General features: G+C 41.7%; 1 long non-coding RNA gene across 2 annotated transcripts; it reads left to right on the top strand.

The window, feature by feature from the left end:
* The first annotated feature begins 960 nt into the window (after nt 1-960).
* LOC109750199 (uncharacterized) lies at nt 961-3405 on the top strand. 2 transcript variants are annotated; one of them, XR_002229845.4, is made up of 4 exons: nt 961-1194; nt 1278-1598; nt 2129-2197; nt 3177-3405. It is a non-coding gene; the product is annotated as an uncharacterized lncRNA (long non-coding RNA). The 2 variants fall into 2 exon arrangements; XR_012204294.1 differs by having other exon boundaries at nt 964-1189.
* Nucleotides 3406-17699: the final 14294 nt, after the last annotated feature.

The following is a 17699-nucleotide window of genomic DNA, read 5'->3' on the forward strand; positions in this document are numbered from 1 at the left end:
AATTTTTTTAATCTGATTTCTCTTCTTTCTAGCCGTTGCCGCATTATGGAAAAAAGAGGTGTTGCGATCGTGTTACATCCCAAAATTCTAAATTTTGGAATGTTAATTATTTCAATAGGATTTATTAAAACTTGCTTGTGCTGCTTGTTGTTAGTGAAATTTGAGTAAGATTTGAAACTATTGGAATATTTAAATGAATAATAAATGAGAGGTAATAAAAGGACTTTCCCAATTACTCATTTAATTCTTATTTTGAATTTACAGAATATTCAAATGAGAGGGAATAAAATGACTTCCCGAATATTCCTTTCGATCTTATTTTGAACTTTGAGAATATTCAAAATTGTTTCAACTTGGATATGAGAGAGGATGACATGACTTCCTCAAATTTTAAAAGAAGGGGGGACAATTGAATATTCTTTTATTTGGATTTGAAATTGAAACAACGCCAACTCTATAATAAAATCAAAAGAGAGAAGGTAATATGACACCTTCATTATAAAAGAGTTGGCAGTTGTTTCAGTTTTAATTTTGATATTTGTCGGAGTTCAAAAATATTTTATGGAACATTTTATACGTGCAAAAATAAATTTTATGAAAATATTATATGTATTTTTATAAGTATTTTTGGACTGAAAAATGTTCACTATTCTCTTTATTAGTATGTATACACCTTGTGTGTTTTCCAGTATTTTTAGGAAGTAATCTGGCTTTTATTTCGCCATGTTCAATTCCTGGTATTTATTTAAATAGGAAATCTTATTCTAAACCTAATCCGACCCAGCCAGTGCGGCCCAGCTACTGTTATTCGTCGCGCGCACCACAGCAGCCAAGTAACACTAGCAGGCCGGCCCAATAGCCGACGGCCCGTCAGCCGCCGACGTCACCCTCCTGGCCCACTTGTCGGTTTCTCTCCACCTCCTCTGTGTATGACACGCAGGACCCACACCTTCTCCAACCTCCGTTCGATCTCCTGCCCCCACACGCCACCGTCTGCAAATCCCGCATCGGCCTCGCCTGATTCACCCTGATCGTTCAATGATTCGTCCTACCTCACAACCCATCGCGACCCCCTCGGTTCCCCTCGTCCGATTCCCTCAGTATCCAGACGATTTGGCCCTCGGAATCGAGCGCACGAAGCTCGCCGGATCTCCCCAGTCGACGTCGCTTTACCGCTCGATTCCACCACGTACGGTACATCCCGAGTGCCCCCTCGAGCTACATACTTATCGTATCTGTGTGCCGCATCTCCCTGACCCTTTATTTCACTTGCAAAGGGCACCAGCAGGAGCTCGCCAACTCGCACTCGAAGGATGCCGGCGCCGCCCAACTTCGTCGGTGCCCAGCCGCCGCAAGACACCTCCCAAGGGCATCCCAACGAGGCCATCGACATCGCCGTGAAGCTCTGCGCACCGTTCGCTCCTTCATGACGTCCTAAGAGGACCACATCGACGCTACGGGCCACTTTTCGATGCCCCGCCGCCGCGCCATGGTCGCTGGAGTTCCTTCCGGTGAGGAATTCCCCTTTGTTTGCAACCCTAGCCCCAATAATACAGTGGCCGTCTGGTCTAACTTCATCCAACGGCAGGCAACAACAGGTAATGCAAAGGAGCAATTCAAATTTGAATTCATACCTTCATTTGATCATATCGGGTGAACCATGACATCTTTTCAATTGATTCCTTTTGCGTCTGAACCTTTGTGCCAAATACTTGCTGGTCATATCATGTAGACTCAAATTTCAAATACTTTTTACCTGGTTGAATTTAAATTTAATTCAAACTCTATTTCGCTAAGTTGCATTATAGTACTCCTATTCAATTCATCCTTTTTGAAAATGAACACCTATGTCGCATGCAACATTTCAAACAACATTTATGTTGTGTTCCATAAACCCTTGGCACTTTTCCATAGTATCCTTGATACAAACTTGTATAGCAATAATTCATCATGTGTTAGCTCTTTTGACTTGATCCTTCTACCTTCACCTCTAGCACCATCGAGAACCCATATCATATATTAAGCCCAACTATATTGATTTTGTTTAACCTTGCCGTATTTGTTTTATTATTCTTTTTATTCTTATCTATGGCATGGTTATTTATTTGGATTCTTTATTTCGCGATAGATTGCTCGGAGCGTGACGAGTAGCATTGTCAGGAATTGTGAGTGCGACAATCTTCACCAAAAGTACCAGGCAAGTTACACCTTGATCATCCTTCATCCTATTATTTTTTTCTATGCATGTAGTTATATATAGCATATTACTATATTATGCATGTGAGGAATATTATGATATTAGGCTATTGCTATTGAGATGCAGTTAGTATGGCCTTATTGTAGACCACGGTAGTTGTATTCTTGCTATGCTATGTAGAGGGATCGGCTTGTGTACTCATCGAGATTATGTGAGGATTATATATAATAATTTATGTATTAACTTAAAATATAATTCACCTCGGGGTGGAAGCGGTATTGCTTGGTGTTGAGGGAAGGCATGATGGGGTCTTGCACCTTTTCTAAGGCCATGCGCCCATGAGAGTGCACCCTAAGTGGAATGTCGCCCAGGTTCAAAAAGATCAGACAGACTTAGTGACTAGTAGCTTCCATGTGCGGCCACTGGCTATATGGGCTCTAGCTTAGTTGATCAGTTGTTGGAACCCTAGCCCAGACAGTGTCAGCAGATGTAGCATATGTAGGTGGGATGTGGCCGTTAGGTGGTTAAGGGAACCTCTTCTTAAAGACTTCGTCTCAATCTTCAGATTGGGTCCAGTGGGTAAAGCGTACTAAACTCTGTAGAGTATTAAAAACTAATCATGATTAGCCGTGTCCCCGGTTATGGACAAATTTGAGCAGCTAGACCATTACAGTTGTTGGATGATCTTGACAAATGATACCTTAATAAAAATTTGAGTGGGAAACTTAATAATTGGGATAGGTTGGAATAGGATTGCCCAATTCAGCCATGTGTATTTAATTGTAGCAAGACATAATTAAAATTTGGCTATTATATTATGTAGTTATCAGGGAAAATTAGCTTTTCTGCAAAACAGCCACTGCATTATCCTCTTGATATACCTTGCATATAGATGTAGGTCTGTTATATCATTCCTTGTGTGACTTGCCAATACATTCAAAGTATTGACCCTTTGTGGCTGCAATGTTTCATGTTGCAGATTTTATATGACGAGTGAGTGATACGATGTAGGGTTACGATGTCTATACTCAACATTTGCCTGTGGTGTTGATGGACTCCATCAAGATTTTATTTGTTTTTCCGCTGTATTTTTGTTATGAGCTAGCCTTGAGCTATGCAGGTATGTATTATATTAAATTATGGATCTGCGATGTAATATTATGACATGTGGTTTATTCTTGATATTACATCTTGAATTGTGTGTGCTAGCTATTGATCCAGGGACTAGCACACTAAGCACAGAGATATCGAATCTTATCAGGTTCGGGTCGTTACAGATGGTATCGGGTCCCATGTTGACTATAGGTCGTAACCCTTAGCATGGAGTAGGAAAAACCATAGGAACAAATTATGTTATCACTTCTTGATCACTTAGTATCATACTCGTATTTCTCATCTACAATTCACATTCTAAATTTCTCATCTTGTCTTAAAGTAGCTGGCCATCCTATAGTAACCCCAATTGGACCTGTCATTGAGGATGTAATGTTTGGGAAGCAATGCTACAATGAGGAGTGAAGGAATTCTAGACAGAAGTATTTTTGCGCGACTCAAGAAGGACCAACTTTTAGAATGCTAGATGATCTTCATGGTTAATTTAGATAAGAAGGGCAAAGCTTAGATTCAGACCACCACTACTGATTTAAGTTTGATAAACGATTCACGTGTAGTACGATGAGATCATATCTCTTGTGGATATGACCTTACCTCTAGGTTTTTTATGGCCAATTCCAGTTCTGCCCCTAACTCGAACCCACTACTCAGTTTTGCCGCTAATTTTCAGGTATGCTCAGTTTTGCCCCTCGGCCGTTAGTGTCACTTATAGAAAGCCCTTTTGCGCCGTTACCGTCCGGTCAAAGTACTTTGACCATCCAGAAAAAAATAGCAGAAAAAATCAAAAAATTATGAAATTTGGTGGGATCGAAGATAGTCATGTCCGCAAGGCGCGTGCACATTTTTGTGTTGGTTGGACACTCCGGGAGCTCGTGGCAAAGGAAAAAAATAATAATTTATGCCTGTGAACAGTAAATTCGAAAAAAATAGCAAAAAAGTTCAAAAAAATTGAATTTATTTGGCGTCAAAGAGGCTTGAGTGCACAAGGTGCTTGCAAGTTTTGGTGATCAAATGACGTACGAGGCACTCTAGAGAAAAAAACAAAATAGTGCATTTTTTCAAAGTTTTTTTGAGCTAACATTTGTTTTTTTCTCCACGAGCTCCTACGATGTCCAAACACAACAAAAACGTGCACACATCTTACACACCTGAATATCTTCAGTCCCACGAAGTTTCATATTTTTTTGATTTTTTTTCTATTTTTTTGAATTTACTGTTCGCATGCGTACAAAATTTATGTTTTCCTTTGCCACGAGCTCCCGGAGTGTCCAAACGGCATGAAAATGTGTACGCACCTTGCGGACATGACTATCTTCGATCCCACCAAATTTCATATTTTTTTGATTTTTTTGCTATTTTTTCAGGACGGTCAAAGACCTTTGACCGGACGGTAACGACAGAGAAGGGCATTTCTATAAGTGAAACTAACGGCGGAGGGGCAAAACTGAGCATACCTAAAAATTAGGGGCAAAACTGAGTAGTGGGTTCGAGTTAAGGGCATAGATGTAAATGTCCCTTTTTATGTGGTGTGAATTTTGTGATTGTTATTGATTGATGATGTGTGATGTGATTGGTATTTCTTTTATGCGTAGAATAAGTTTGCGATGTTTAGACCATATCTATTTATTATGCTTCAAGGTTCAAGAAGAGGAAGCTACGAGAAGACTTGGTGTTATGGAGATTTGTTCGTTGATGCAAGACGGAAGTTACAAACATTGAAGACCTTGAAGATACAAGATTTCTATATACGTATATCGTTAGATGCGTTATGTGAGCTGTCATTGTGTCTATTTTACTGAGAGTGCACATCAAAACGTATTTTCAAAACTAGTGTGATGCTTGTATGGGTATCTATCTCTCTCTATATTCTATCTTTCCTTAAACCCAAGAACTGCATAAGAAGATTTACTACATTGCTTACAAATACCGAGAATGGAGAGAAGATGGATGCAACCTAGGAATGAGTTCAAGCTTAACCAAATGCGCCAGGAAGGTCCAAGAAGCAAGCACAATCTTGCTGAAGGAAGAACCTGGAGGAAGCTATAATTCATCGGCATACATTTTTAAAGCAGTTGACGCAAACCCGAGAGTTGAAAGGAACGACATATTGTTTTTGTTTGGCATGCAGAACAAATGGATTATCCGAGCCCGGATCATAAACAAGAGGAATTTCTGCAATGCTTGTGAGGATGTCCGAGTGTTAGAATACGAGATTTTCTAAACCATATACAAGGTAATGATTTGGGTGCGGAATGGATTGATCACCACGCCGACTTACCTTTATTATTCGCTCTTACTATGTGGGATGGTAAATCTAGAGTGACTTACCTATAGTAGAGATACGATGTTATTAAGCCTAAACCTTAGATTGGTATGACGTTTGACCCTTGTAGAAGGCACCCGTTACCAATAATAGGTTATACCGTGAGAATAAGCCATGACCGTTTTTTGCAGGAACCCCAAAGGAAGTATTCTTGATGACCACCATGAGAGTATCGATATTTGTTTACTATTGGTTCAACACCTGTCAACCATGAAGATTCAGTTAATGGAAGACCGCTCTTTTGCTATGATTCAATATCTCAAAGCATTTTAGTGCATATACCTGAAGAATTTCATCGAAGGAGCAACATTCTTGAAGATCGGTGACTCTTATTCTAAGGGTGGTAGTACTCCGCACTCTCAGATGAACATTGGATATTCAAGGAGAACCTCAACCCCGACCTTTTTCTTTCTAGCCTCTTCGAATCTCGAGGACGAGATTCATTTTAAGGGTGGTAGATTTGCAACATCCCAAAATTCTAAATTTTGGAATGTTAATTATTTCAATAGGATTTATTAAAACTTGCTTGTGCTGCTTGTTGTTGGTGAAATTTGAGTAAGATTTAAAGCTTTTGGAATATTTAAATGAATAATAAATGAGAGGTAATAAAAGAACTTTCCCAATTACTCATTTGATTCTTATTTTGGGTTTACCGAATATTCAAATGAGAGGGAATAAAATGACTTCCCGAATATTCCTTTCGATCTTATTTTGAACTTTGAGAATACTCAAAATTGTTTCAACTTGGATATGAGAGAGGATGACATGACTTCCTCAAATTTTAAAAAAAGGTAGGACAATTGGATATTCTTTTATTTGGATTTTGAAATTGAAACAATGCCAACTCTAAAATAAAATCAAAAGAGAGAAGGTAATATGACACCTTCATTATGAAAGAGTTGGCGGTTGTTTGAGTTTCAATTTTGATATTTGTCGGAGTTCAAAAATATTTATGGAACATTTTATAAGTGCAAAAATAAAGTTCATGAAAATACTATATGTATTTTTATAAGTATTTTTGGATTGGAAAATGTTCACTATTCTCTTTATTAGTATATATACACCTTGTGTGTTTTCCAGTATTTTTAGAAAGTAATCTGGCTTTTATTTCGCCATGTTCAATTCCTGGTATTTATTTAAATAGGAAATCTTATTCTAAACCTAATCCGACCCAGCCAGTGCGGCCCAGTGCTACCTCTTGAGCTTGCGTTGGTTTTTCCCTTAAAGAGGAAAGGGTGATGCAGCAAAGTAGCGTAAGTATTTCCCTCAGTTTTGAGAACCAAGGTATCAATCCAGTAGGAGACAACGCGCAAGCCACCGAATACCTAAACAAACAAACACCAACCTTGCACCCAACGCGATAAAGGGGTTGTCAATCCCTTCACGGTTATTTGCAACGTGAGATCTGATAGAGATGGATAAACGATAAAGTAATATTTTTGGTATTTTTGGTTTATGGAGCGGAAAGTAAAAGATTGCAAAGAAAGTAAATAGGAAACTGGAATTATAGATCAGAAACTTATATGATGAAAAAATAGACCCAGAGGCCATAGGTTTCACTAGAGGCTTCTCTCAAGATAGAAAATATTACGGTGGGTGAACAAATTACTGTCAAGCAATTGATAGAAAAGCGCAAAGTTATGACGATATCTAAGGCAATGATCATGAATATAGCATCACGTCCGTGTCAAGTAGACCGAAACGATTCTGCATCTACTACTATTACTCCACACATTGACCGCTATCCAGCATGCATCTAGGGTATTAAGTTCATAAAGAACGGAGTAACGCCTTAAGCAAGATGACATGATGTAGAGGAATTAACTCAAGCATTATGACGAAAACCCGATCTTTTTATCCTCGATGGCAACAATACAATACGTGCCTTGCTGCCCCTACTGTCACTGGGAAAGGACACCGCAAGATTGAATCGAGAGCTAAGCACTTCTCCCATTGAAAGAAAAACCAATCTAGTTGGCCAAACCAAATCAGTAGTTCGAAGAGACTTGCAAAGATATCAAATCATGCATAAAAGAATTCAGAGGAGATTCAAATAATATTCATAGATAAGCTGATCATAAATCTACAATTCATCGGATCTCGGCAAACACACCGCAAAAGAGTATTACATCGAATAGATCTCCAAGAACATCGAGGAGAACTTTGTATTGAGAATCAAAGAGAGAGAAGAAGCCATCTAGCTACTAGCTATGGACCCGTAGGTCTGACGTAAACTGCTCACGCTTCATCGGAGAGGCAATGGTGTTGATGTAGAAGCCCTCCGTGATAGAATCCCCCTCCGGCAGGATGCCGGAAAAGGCCCCAAGATGGGATCTCACGGGTACAGAAGGTTGATGTTGGGGAACGTAGCAATTCAAAAAAAAAACCCTATGAACACAAGATCTATCTAGGAGATGCATATCAATGAGATGGGGAGAGTGTGTCCACGTACCCTCGTAGACCGAAAGCGGAGGCGTTATATTAACGCGGTTGATGTAGTCGAATGTCTTCATGATCCAACCGATCCAATTATCGAACATAGGGCACCTCCGTGTTCACCACACATTCAGCTCGATGACGTCCCTTGAGCTCTTGATCCAGTAGAGGGTCGAGGGAGAGTTCCATCAGCACGACGGCATGGTGACGGTGTTGGTGATGTGATCCGCGCAGGGCTTCGCCTAAGCACTACGACGCTATGACCGGATGAGTAAACTGTGGAGGGGGCACCGCACACGGCTAAGAAACAACTGATGTGTCTGTGGGGTGCCCCCTGCCCACATATATAAGGAAGGGGAGGAGGAGGTGGCTGTCCCAAGGGGGGCGCGCCAAGGGGGGAGTCCTACTTGGACTCCCAGTCCAAGTAGGATTCGGCCCCCCCTCCTTCCTTCCAACGGAGAGGGAAAGGGGAAAGGGGGGAGAGGGAGAAGGAAAGGGGGGCCGCGGCCCCCACCCTTTGTCCAATTCGGATTGGGCTTGGGGGGTGCGCGCCACCTCCTGTGGCAGCCTCCCTCTCTCCACTATGGTCCAATAGGCCCATTAATTCCCGGGGGGTTCCGGTAGCCTCCCGGTACTCCGAAAAATCCCCGAACCTTATCAGAACCATTCTGGTGTCTGTATTTAACATTCCAATATATCAATCTTTACCTCTCGACCATTTCGAGACTCCTCGTGATGTCTATGACCTCATCCGGGACCCCGAACAAACTTCGGTCACCAAAACACATAACTCATAATACAAATTGTCATCGAACGTTAAGCGTGCGGACCCTACGGGTTCGAGACTATGTAGACATGACCGACACACATCTCCGGTCAATAACCAATAGCGGAACCTGGATGCTCATATTGGCTCCCACATATTCTACGAAGATCTTTATCGTTCCTTAATACATCATCCTGTCACTAACTCATTAATCACATTGCTTGCAAGGCTTATAGTGATGTACATTACCGAGAGGGCCCAGAGATACCTCTCCGATACACGGACTGACAAATCCTAATCTCGATCTATGCCAACTCAACAAACACCTTCGGAGACACCTGTAGAGCATCTTTATAATCACCCAGTTACGTTGTGACGTTTGATAGCACACAAAGTGTTCCTCCGGTATTCGGGAGTTGCATAATCTCATAGTCAGAGGAATATGTATAAGTCATGAAGAAAGCAATAGCAATAAAACACGATCATTATGCTAAGCTAACGGATGGGTCTTGTCCATCACATCATTCTCTAATGATGTGATCCCGTTGATCAAATGACAACACATGTCTATGGTCAGGAAACTTAACCATCTTTGATTAACGAGCTAGTCAAGTAGAGGCATACTAGGGACACTCTGTTTGTCTATGTATTCACACATGTACTAAGTTTCTGGTTAATACAATTCTAGCATGAATAATAAACATTTATCATGATATAAGGAAACATAAATAACAACTTTATTATTGCCTCTAGGGCATATTTCCTTCAGTCTCCCACTTGCACTAGAGTCAATAATCTAGATTACATAGTAATGATTCTAACACCCATGGAGTCTTGGTGTTGATCATGTTTTGCTCGTGGAAGAGGCTTAGTCAACGGGTCTGCAACATTCAGATCCGTATGTATTTTGCAAATCTCTATGTCTCCCTCCTCGAGTTGATTGCGGATGGAATTGAAGCGTCTCTTGATGTGTTTGGTTCTCTTGTGAAATCTGGATTCCTTTGCCAAGGCTATTGCTCTAGTATTGTCACAAAAGATTTTCATTGGACCCGAAGCACTAGGTATTACACCTAGATCGGATATGAACTCCTTCATCCAGACTCCTTCATTTGCTGCTTCTGAAGCAGCTATGTACTCTGCTTCACACATAGATCCCGCCATGACGCTTTGCTTGGAACTGCACCAACTGACAGCTCCACCATTCAATATAAATACGTATCCGGTTTGTGACTTAGAGTCATTCGGATCAGTGTCAAAGCTTGCATCGACGTAACCATTTACAACAAGCTCTTTGTCACCTCCATAAACAAGAAACATATCCTTAGTCCTTTTCAGGTATTTCAGGATGTTCTTGACCGCTGTCCAGTGATCCACTCCTGGATTACTTTGGTACCTACCTACCAAACTTATAGCATGGCACACATCAGGTCTGGTACACAACATTGCATACATGATAGAACCTATGGCTGAGGCGTAGGGAATGACTTTCATTTTCTCTCTATCTTCTGCAGTGGTCGGGCATTGAGTCTGACTCAACTTCACACCTTGTAACACAAGCAAGAACCCTTTCTTTGACTGAACCATTTTGAACTTCTTCAAAATTTTATCAATGTATGTGCTTTGTGAAAGTCCAATTGAGCGTTTTGATCTATCTCTATAGATCTTGATGCCCAATATATAAGCAGCTTCACCGAGGTCTTTCATTGAAAAATTCTTATTCAAGTATCCTTTTATGCTCTCTTGAACTTGTCGAAAACCTTTTGCAACAAGTCGAGCTTTGTAGACAGTAACATTACCGTCAGCGTCAGTCTTCTTCTTGAAGATCCATTTATTCTCTATGGCTTGCCGATCATCGGGCAAGTCAATCAAAGTCCACACTTTGTTCTCATACATGGATCCCATCTCAGATTTCATGGCCTCAAGCCATTTCGCGGAATCTGGGCTCATCATCGCTTCTTCATAGTTCGTAGGTTCGTCATGGTCTAGTAACATGACTTCCAGAACAGGATTACCGTACCACTCTGGCGAGGATCGTACTCTGGTTGATCTACGAGGTTCGGTAGTAAATTGATATAAAGTTTCATGATCATCATCATTAGCTTCCTCACTAATTGGTGTAGGAATCACTGGAACTGATTTCTATGATGAACTACTTTCCAGTTCGGGAGAAGGTACAATTACCTCATCAAGTTCTACTTTCCTCCCACTCACTTCTTTCGAGAGAAACTCCTTCTCTAGAAAGGACCCATTCTTAGCAACGAATGTCTTGCCTTTGGATCTGTGATAGAAGGTGTACCCAACAGTCTCCTTTGGGTATCCTATGAAGACACATTTCTCCGATTTGGGTTCGAGCTTATCAGGTTGAAGCTTTTTCACATAAGCATCGCAACCCCAAACTTTAAGAAACGACAGCTTAGGTTTCTTGCTAAACCACAGTTCATATGGTGTCATCTCAACGGATTTAGATGGTGCCCTATTTAAAGTGAATGCAGCTGTCTCTAAAGCATAACCCCAAAATGGTAGCGGTAAATTGGTAAGAGACATCATAGATCGCACCATATCTAATAAAGTACGGTTACGACGTTCGGACACACCATTACGCTGTGGTGTTCCAGGTGGCGTGAGTTGCGAAACTATTCCACATTGCTTCAAGTGAAGATCAAACTCATAACTCAAATATTCACCTCCACGATCAGATCGTAAAAACTTTATTTTCTTGTTACGACGATTTTCCACTTCACTCTGAAATTCTTTGAACTTCTCAAATGTTTCAGACTTATGTTTCATCAAGTAGATATACCCATATCTACTCAAATCATCTATGAAGGTCAGAAAATAACGATACCCCCCGCGAGCCTCAACACTCATCGGACCGCATACATCCGTATGTATTATCTCCAATAAGTCAGTTGCTCGCTCCATTGTTCCAATGAACGGAGTTTTAGTCATGTTGCCCATGAGGCATGGTTCGCAAGCATCAAGTGATTCATAATCAAGTGATTCCAAAAGCCCATCAGCATGGAGTTTCTTCATGTGCTTTACACCAATATGACCTAAATGGCAGTGCCACAAATAAGTTGCACTATCATTATTAACTTTGCATCTTTTGGCTTGAATATTATGAATATGTGTATCACTACAATCGAGATTTGACAAAAATAGACCACTCATCGAGGGTGCATGACCATAAAAGATATTATTCATATAAATAGAACAACCATTATTCTCTGGTTTAAATGAGTAACCGTCTCGCATCAAACAAGATCCAGATATAATGTTCATGCTCAACACTGGCACCAAATAACAATTATTTAGGTCTAAAACTAATCCCGACGGTAGATGTAGAGGCAGCGTGCCGACGGCGATCACACCGAATTTGGAACCATTTCCCACGCGCATCGTCACCTCGTCCTTAGCCAATCTTCGTTTAATCTATAGCCCCTGTTTCGAGTTGCAAATATGAGCAACAGAACCAGTATCAAATACCCAGCCGCTACTATGAGCATTAGTAAGGTACACATCAATAACATGTATATCAAATATACCTTTCACTTTGCCATCCTTCTTATCCGCCAAATACTTGGGGCAGTTCTGTTTCCAGTGACTAGTCCCTTTGCAGTAGAAGCACTCAGTTTCAGGCTTAGGTCCAGACTTGGGTTTCTTCCCTTGAGCAGCAACTTGCTTGCTATTCTTCTTGAAGTTCCCCTTCTTCCCTTTTCCCTTTTTCTTGAAACTAGTGGTCTTGTTAACCATCAACACTTGATGCTCCTTCTTGATTTCTACCTCCACAGCCTTTAGCATCGCGAAGAGCTCGGGAATTTTCTTTTCCATCCCATGCATATTATAGTTAAACACGAAGCCTTTATAGCTTGGTGGCAGTGATTGAAGAACTCTGTCAATGACACTATTATCAGGAAGATTAACTCCCAGCTAAGTCAAGTGGTTATGATACCCAGACATTTTGAGTATATGTTCACTGACAGAACTATTCTCCTCCATTTTGCAGCTATAGAACTTGTTGGAGACTTCATATCTCTCAACTCGGGCATTTGCTTGAAATATTAACTTCAACTCCTGGAACATCTCATATGCTCCATGACGTTTAAAATGTCTTTGAAGTCCTGATTCTAAGCCATAAAGCATGGCACACTGAACTATCAAGTAGTCATCAGCTTTGCTCTGCCAGACGTTCATAACGTCCAGAGTTGCTCCTGCAGAGGGCCTTGCACCTAGCGGTGCTTCCAGGACGTAATTCTTCTATGTAGCAATGAGGATAATCCTCAAGTTACGGACCCAGTTCGTGTAGTTGCTACCATCATCTTTCAACTTAGCTTTCTCTAGGAACGCATTAAAATTCAAGGGAACGGTAGCACGGGCCATCGATCTACAACAACATAAACATGCAAAAACTATCAAGTACTAAGTTCATGATAAATTAAGGTTCAATTAATCATATTACTTAAGAACTCCCACTTAGATAGACATCCCTCTAGTCATCTAAATGATCACGTGATCAATATCAACTAAACCATGTTCGATCATCACGTGAGATGGAGTAGTTTTCAATGGTGAAAATCACTATGTTGATCATATCTACTATATGATTCACATTCAACCTTTCGGTCTCAGTGTTCCGAGGCCATATCTGCATCTGCTAGGCTCGTCAAGTTTAACCCGAGTATTCTGCATGTGCAAAACTGGCTTGCACCCATTGTATGTGAACGTAGAGCTTATCACACCCGATCATCACGTGGTGTCTCAGCACGACAAACTGTAGAAATGGTGCATACTCAGGGAGAACACTTATACCTTGAAATTTAGTGAGGGAGCATCTTATAATGCTACCGCCATACTAAGCAAAATAAGATGCATAAAGGATAAACATCACATGCAATCAAAATATGTGACATGATATGGCCATCATCATCTTGTGCCTTTGATCTCCATCTCCAAAGCACCGTCATGATCTCCATCGTCACCGGCTTGACACCTTGATCTCCATCGTAGCGTCGTTGTCGTCTCGCAAACTATTGATTCCACGACTATCGCTACCGCTTAGTGATAAAGTAAAGCAATTACATGGCGATTGAATTTCATACAATAAAGCGACAACCATAAGGCTCCTACCAGTTGCCGATAACTTTTACAAAACATGATCATCTCATACAACAATTTATATCTCATCACGTCTTGACCATATCACATCACAACATGCCCTGCAAAAATAAGTTAGACGTCCTCTACTTTGTTGTTGCAAGTTTTATGTGGCTGCTACGGGCTTCTAGCAAGAACCGTTCTTACCTACACATCAAAACCACAACGATTTTTCGTCAAGTATGCTGTTTTAACCTTCAACAAGGACCGGCCGCAGTCAAACTCGATTCAACTAAAGTTGGAGAAACATCGCCTGCCAGCCACCTGTGTGCGAAGCACGTCGGTAGAACCAGTCTCATGAACGCGTTCATGTAATGTCGGTCCGGGCCGCTTCATCCAACAATACCGCCAAATCAAAGTAAGACGTTGGTGGTAAGAAGTATTACTATTATCGCCCGCAACTCTTTGTGTTCTACTCGTGCATATCATCTACGCATAGACCTAGCTCTGATACCACTGTTGGGGAACGTAGAAATTCAAAAAATTTCCTACGAGCACAAAAGATCTATCTAGGAGATGCATAGCAACGAGACGGGGAGAGTGTGTCCATGTACCCTCGTAGACCAAAAGCGGAGGCGTTATATTAATGCGCTTGATGTAGTCGAGCGCCTTCACGATTCAACCGATCCAAGTACCGAACATACGGCACCTCCGTGTTCATCACACGTTCAGCTCGATGACGTCCCTCGAGCTCTTGATCCAGTAGAGGGTCGAGGGAGAGTTCCGTCAGCACGACGGCGTGGTGACAGTGTTGGTGATGTGATCCGCACAGGGATTCGCCTAAGCACTACGACACTATGACCGGAGGAGTAAACTGTGGAGGGGGGCACCGCACACGGCTAAGAAACAACTATTGTGTTTGTAGGGTGCCCCCACCCCACATATATAAAGGAGGGGACACTACAGGAATCAGCTATTTTGCCGTCTGCCACGGCGGACGGCAAAGGCATGAACGGCGGACGGCAAAGGCCTTTGCCGTCAGCCGCGGACGGCAAAAGGCTCCAGCAAAGTAGGCTACGGTAAACAGCTACTTTGCCGTCTGCTTCCTGGCGGCTGACGGCAAAGGCCCTTTGCCGTCCGCCGCGGACGGCAAAGAGAGCGGACGGCAATAATTGCGCTGTCAGTTCGTTAAGTGGCTAACGGCAGGCCTTTGCCGTCCGCCGCTGACGGCAAACTTTCTAGTGCCTTTGCCGTCCACCGCTGACGGCAAACTTTCTAGTGTCTTTGCCGTCCGCCGTATGATGTCATCTACACGTCACTACATGGCAGGCCTTTGCCGTCCGCCGCTGACGGCAAAATCGTTTACTCTTTGCCGTCTGCCACTGTAGGCAAACTGACCAAATGGGTCAGCTCCCAGGAAGCACAGCTGGATGCCACGTGTCTTCTTTGCCGTCCGCGGCAGACGGCAAAGAGCCCGTTGCCGTCGGTGGCAGACGGCAAAGAGCCTGCATATTGGCTCTTTTTTCTGTTTTTTATTAAATCCAACAATTTTCACAGCAAATATATATGACATATATAGATATATTTCACAAGGAAATTACAGAGCAAACATATAAGATATCCAACACATAACTTCATCATACATGCATAGTTCCATCCAACTACCAAGTTCCATGCATAGTTCCATCATACATAGCAAGTTCAACATAGAGGCATCCAACCATATATATTACAATAGTTTCATCCAACGATACATGCATAGTTCAACGATACAAAAGAAACAGAGAAAGGGATAAGGAGCACTCCATCTATGCAAGCTTTCGTCAAGTGAATGAAATCTGCAAAATGAAAAATAAGAAAGTTAGAAATAGGTGACTAGAATAAGAAGACTAGAACAAGAAGAGTAGAACAAGAAGAAGACTAGAAAAAGAAGAGTAGAACAAGAAGAAGACTAGAACAAGAAGAGTATGTCATTTATGAGCTAACTTACGTGAAATGGATCATATATGAGCTAACTAAGTTGAAATGGGTCGTTTATGAGCTAGCTAAGGTGAAATGGATCATTTATGAGCTAACTTAGTTGAAATGGGTCGTTTATGAGCTAACTAAGGTCAAATGGATCGTTTTTGAGGTAACTAAGGTGAAATGGATCTTTTTTAGCTCACTTAGGTGAAATGGATCATTTATGAGCTAACTTAGTTGAAATGGATCGTTTTTGAGCTAACTTAGGTGAAATGGATCATTTATGAGCTAATTTAGTTGAAATGGATCTTTTTGAGCTAACTTAGGTGAAATGGATCATTTAAGAGCTAATTTAGGTGAAATGGATCGTTTTTTAGCTAACTTGGTGAAATGGATCGTTTATGAGCTAAATTAGTTGAAATGGATCGTTTATGAGATAACCTAGGTAAGATGGGTCATTTTGGAGTTAACTTAGGTGAAATGGGTCATTTTAAAGCTAACGTAGGTAAAATGGATCATTTAGGAGCTAATCTAGGTAAAATGGGTCATTTTTGAGCTAACTTGGATGAACTGGATCATTTATAAGCTAACCTGGATGAACTGGATCATTTATAAGCTAACCTAGGTAAAATGGGTCATTTTAGAGCTAACTTAGGTAAAATGGATCGTTTATGAGCTAACTAAGCTAATTATGCAATTTTTGACATAAGTAAGCTAAGTACAGATCGTTTTAGAGCTAACTTAGGTAAAATGGATGGTTTTGGAGGTCAGTAAGCTTATTAAGTCATTTTGGAGGAGAAGAAGCTAAGTCTAGGTCATTATGGTAAACATTGGAGGAAATAAAGCTAAGTCTAGGTCTTTATGCATGTGTTAAGCAAAACACTAGATAAACTTACCAAGATCCAGGAGGTGTAGGAGCGGGCTGGCTCGTGTCGGTAGCTGGAGAAGGATCGTGCGATGCTTGTCTGGAGTTACGCTGCACCAAAGATCATTTCCAATGTCTTGTTAGCATGATGGCACTCAAATGTTAAGACTAGCAAGTAATGTCCATTCAAATTAAACTCACCGTGGTCCCAGGAGCAATCACTGGCATCGGCGGAGCGGTCTGACCGGTCTTCTCGCACACAGACTGCACATTTGGTTTTGACGACTCAGTCATACTAGTTAGTAATGAGACAAACACTACATGAATTTTTTGGCTAATCTGTAGAAGAAACTTACCACAAGGAGCTCGTACATGGCCCTTGCCTGCATGTCATTCCGTGCCCTCTCCTCCTCCATCATCTTTGTCGTCCTCTCCTCCAACTCCCGCTGCCTCTCCGCCGCCTCCGCCAGAAGTTTCTCCGTTCTATCTCTCTCACTCTGTATAGCAGCCTGCAACACCACTCACATGACCATTTGTAATCATTGATGGAAGCGCACACAATGTAATGGAGAAAGATAACTGAGTACGTATCACTAACCTTGATGGCGAGTTGCACTGGCCGTTCACGAGGCCTTATCTCAGGAGCGGAGCTCGACTGGCGCGCCTTGATCTCCGGGAGAGTGCTAGGACAACGGATAAGTCCATCTCCAATGGCTATGGAGCCATGGGACCTCCCGCCACCAGATATCATCACCAGCTCTGGATCAATGGGACCCTGGCTCGGGTTAAAGTCCCCCCCTTTGCTCGCCTTCCCCACATCTCTATATCTCACGAGCTTGTTGTGGGAGGAGATGTTGGTGAAGTTGTTTGCATCATCGAGGTCAGACTGAGAGAAAGCCTTGACTTTCTTGAAAGAGGCAGTGTGGGCCATGACATACATGTC

The sequence above is a fragment of the Aegilops tauschii genome, chromosome 3 (assembly GCF_002575655.3).
Source record: "Aegilops tauschii subsp. strangulata cultivar AL8/78 chromosome 3, Aet v6.0, whole genome shotgun sequence".
Lineage (NCBI taxonomy): Eukaryota > Viridiplantae > Streptophyta > Magnoliopsida > Poales > Poaceae > Aegilops > Aegilops tauschii.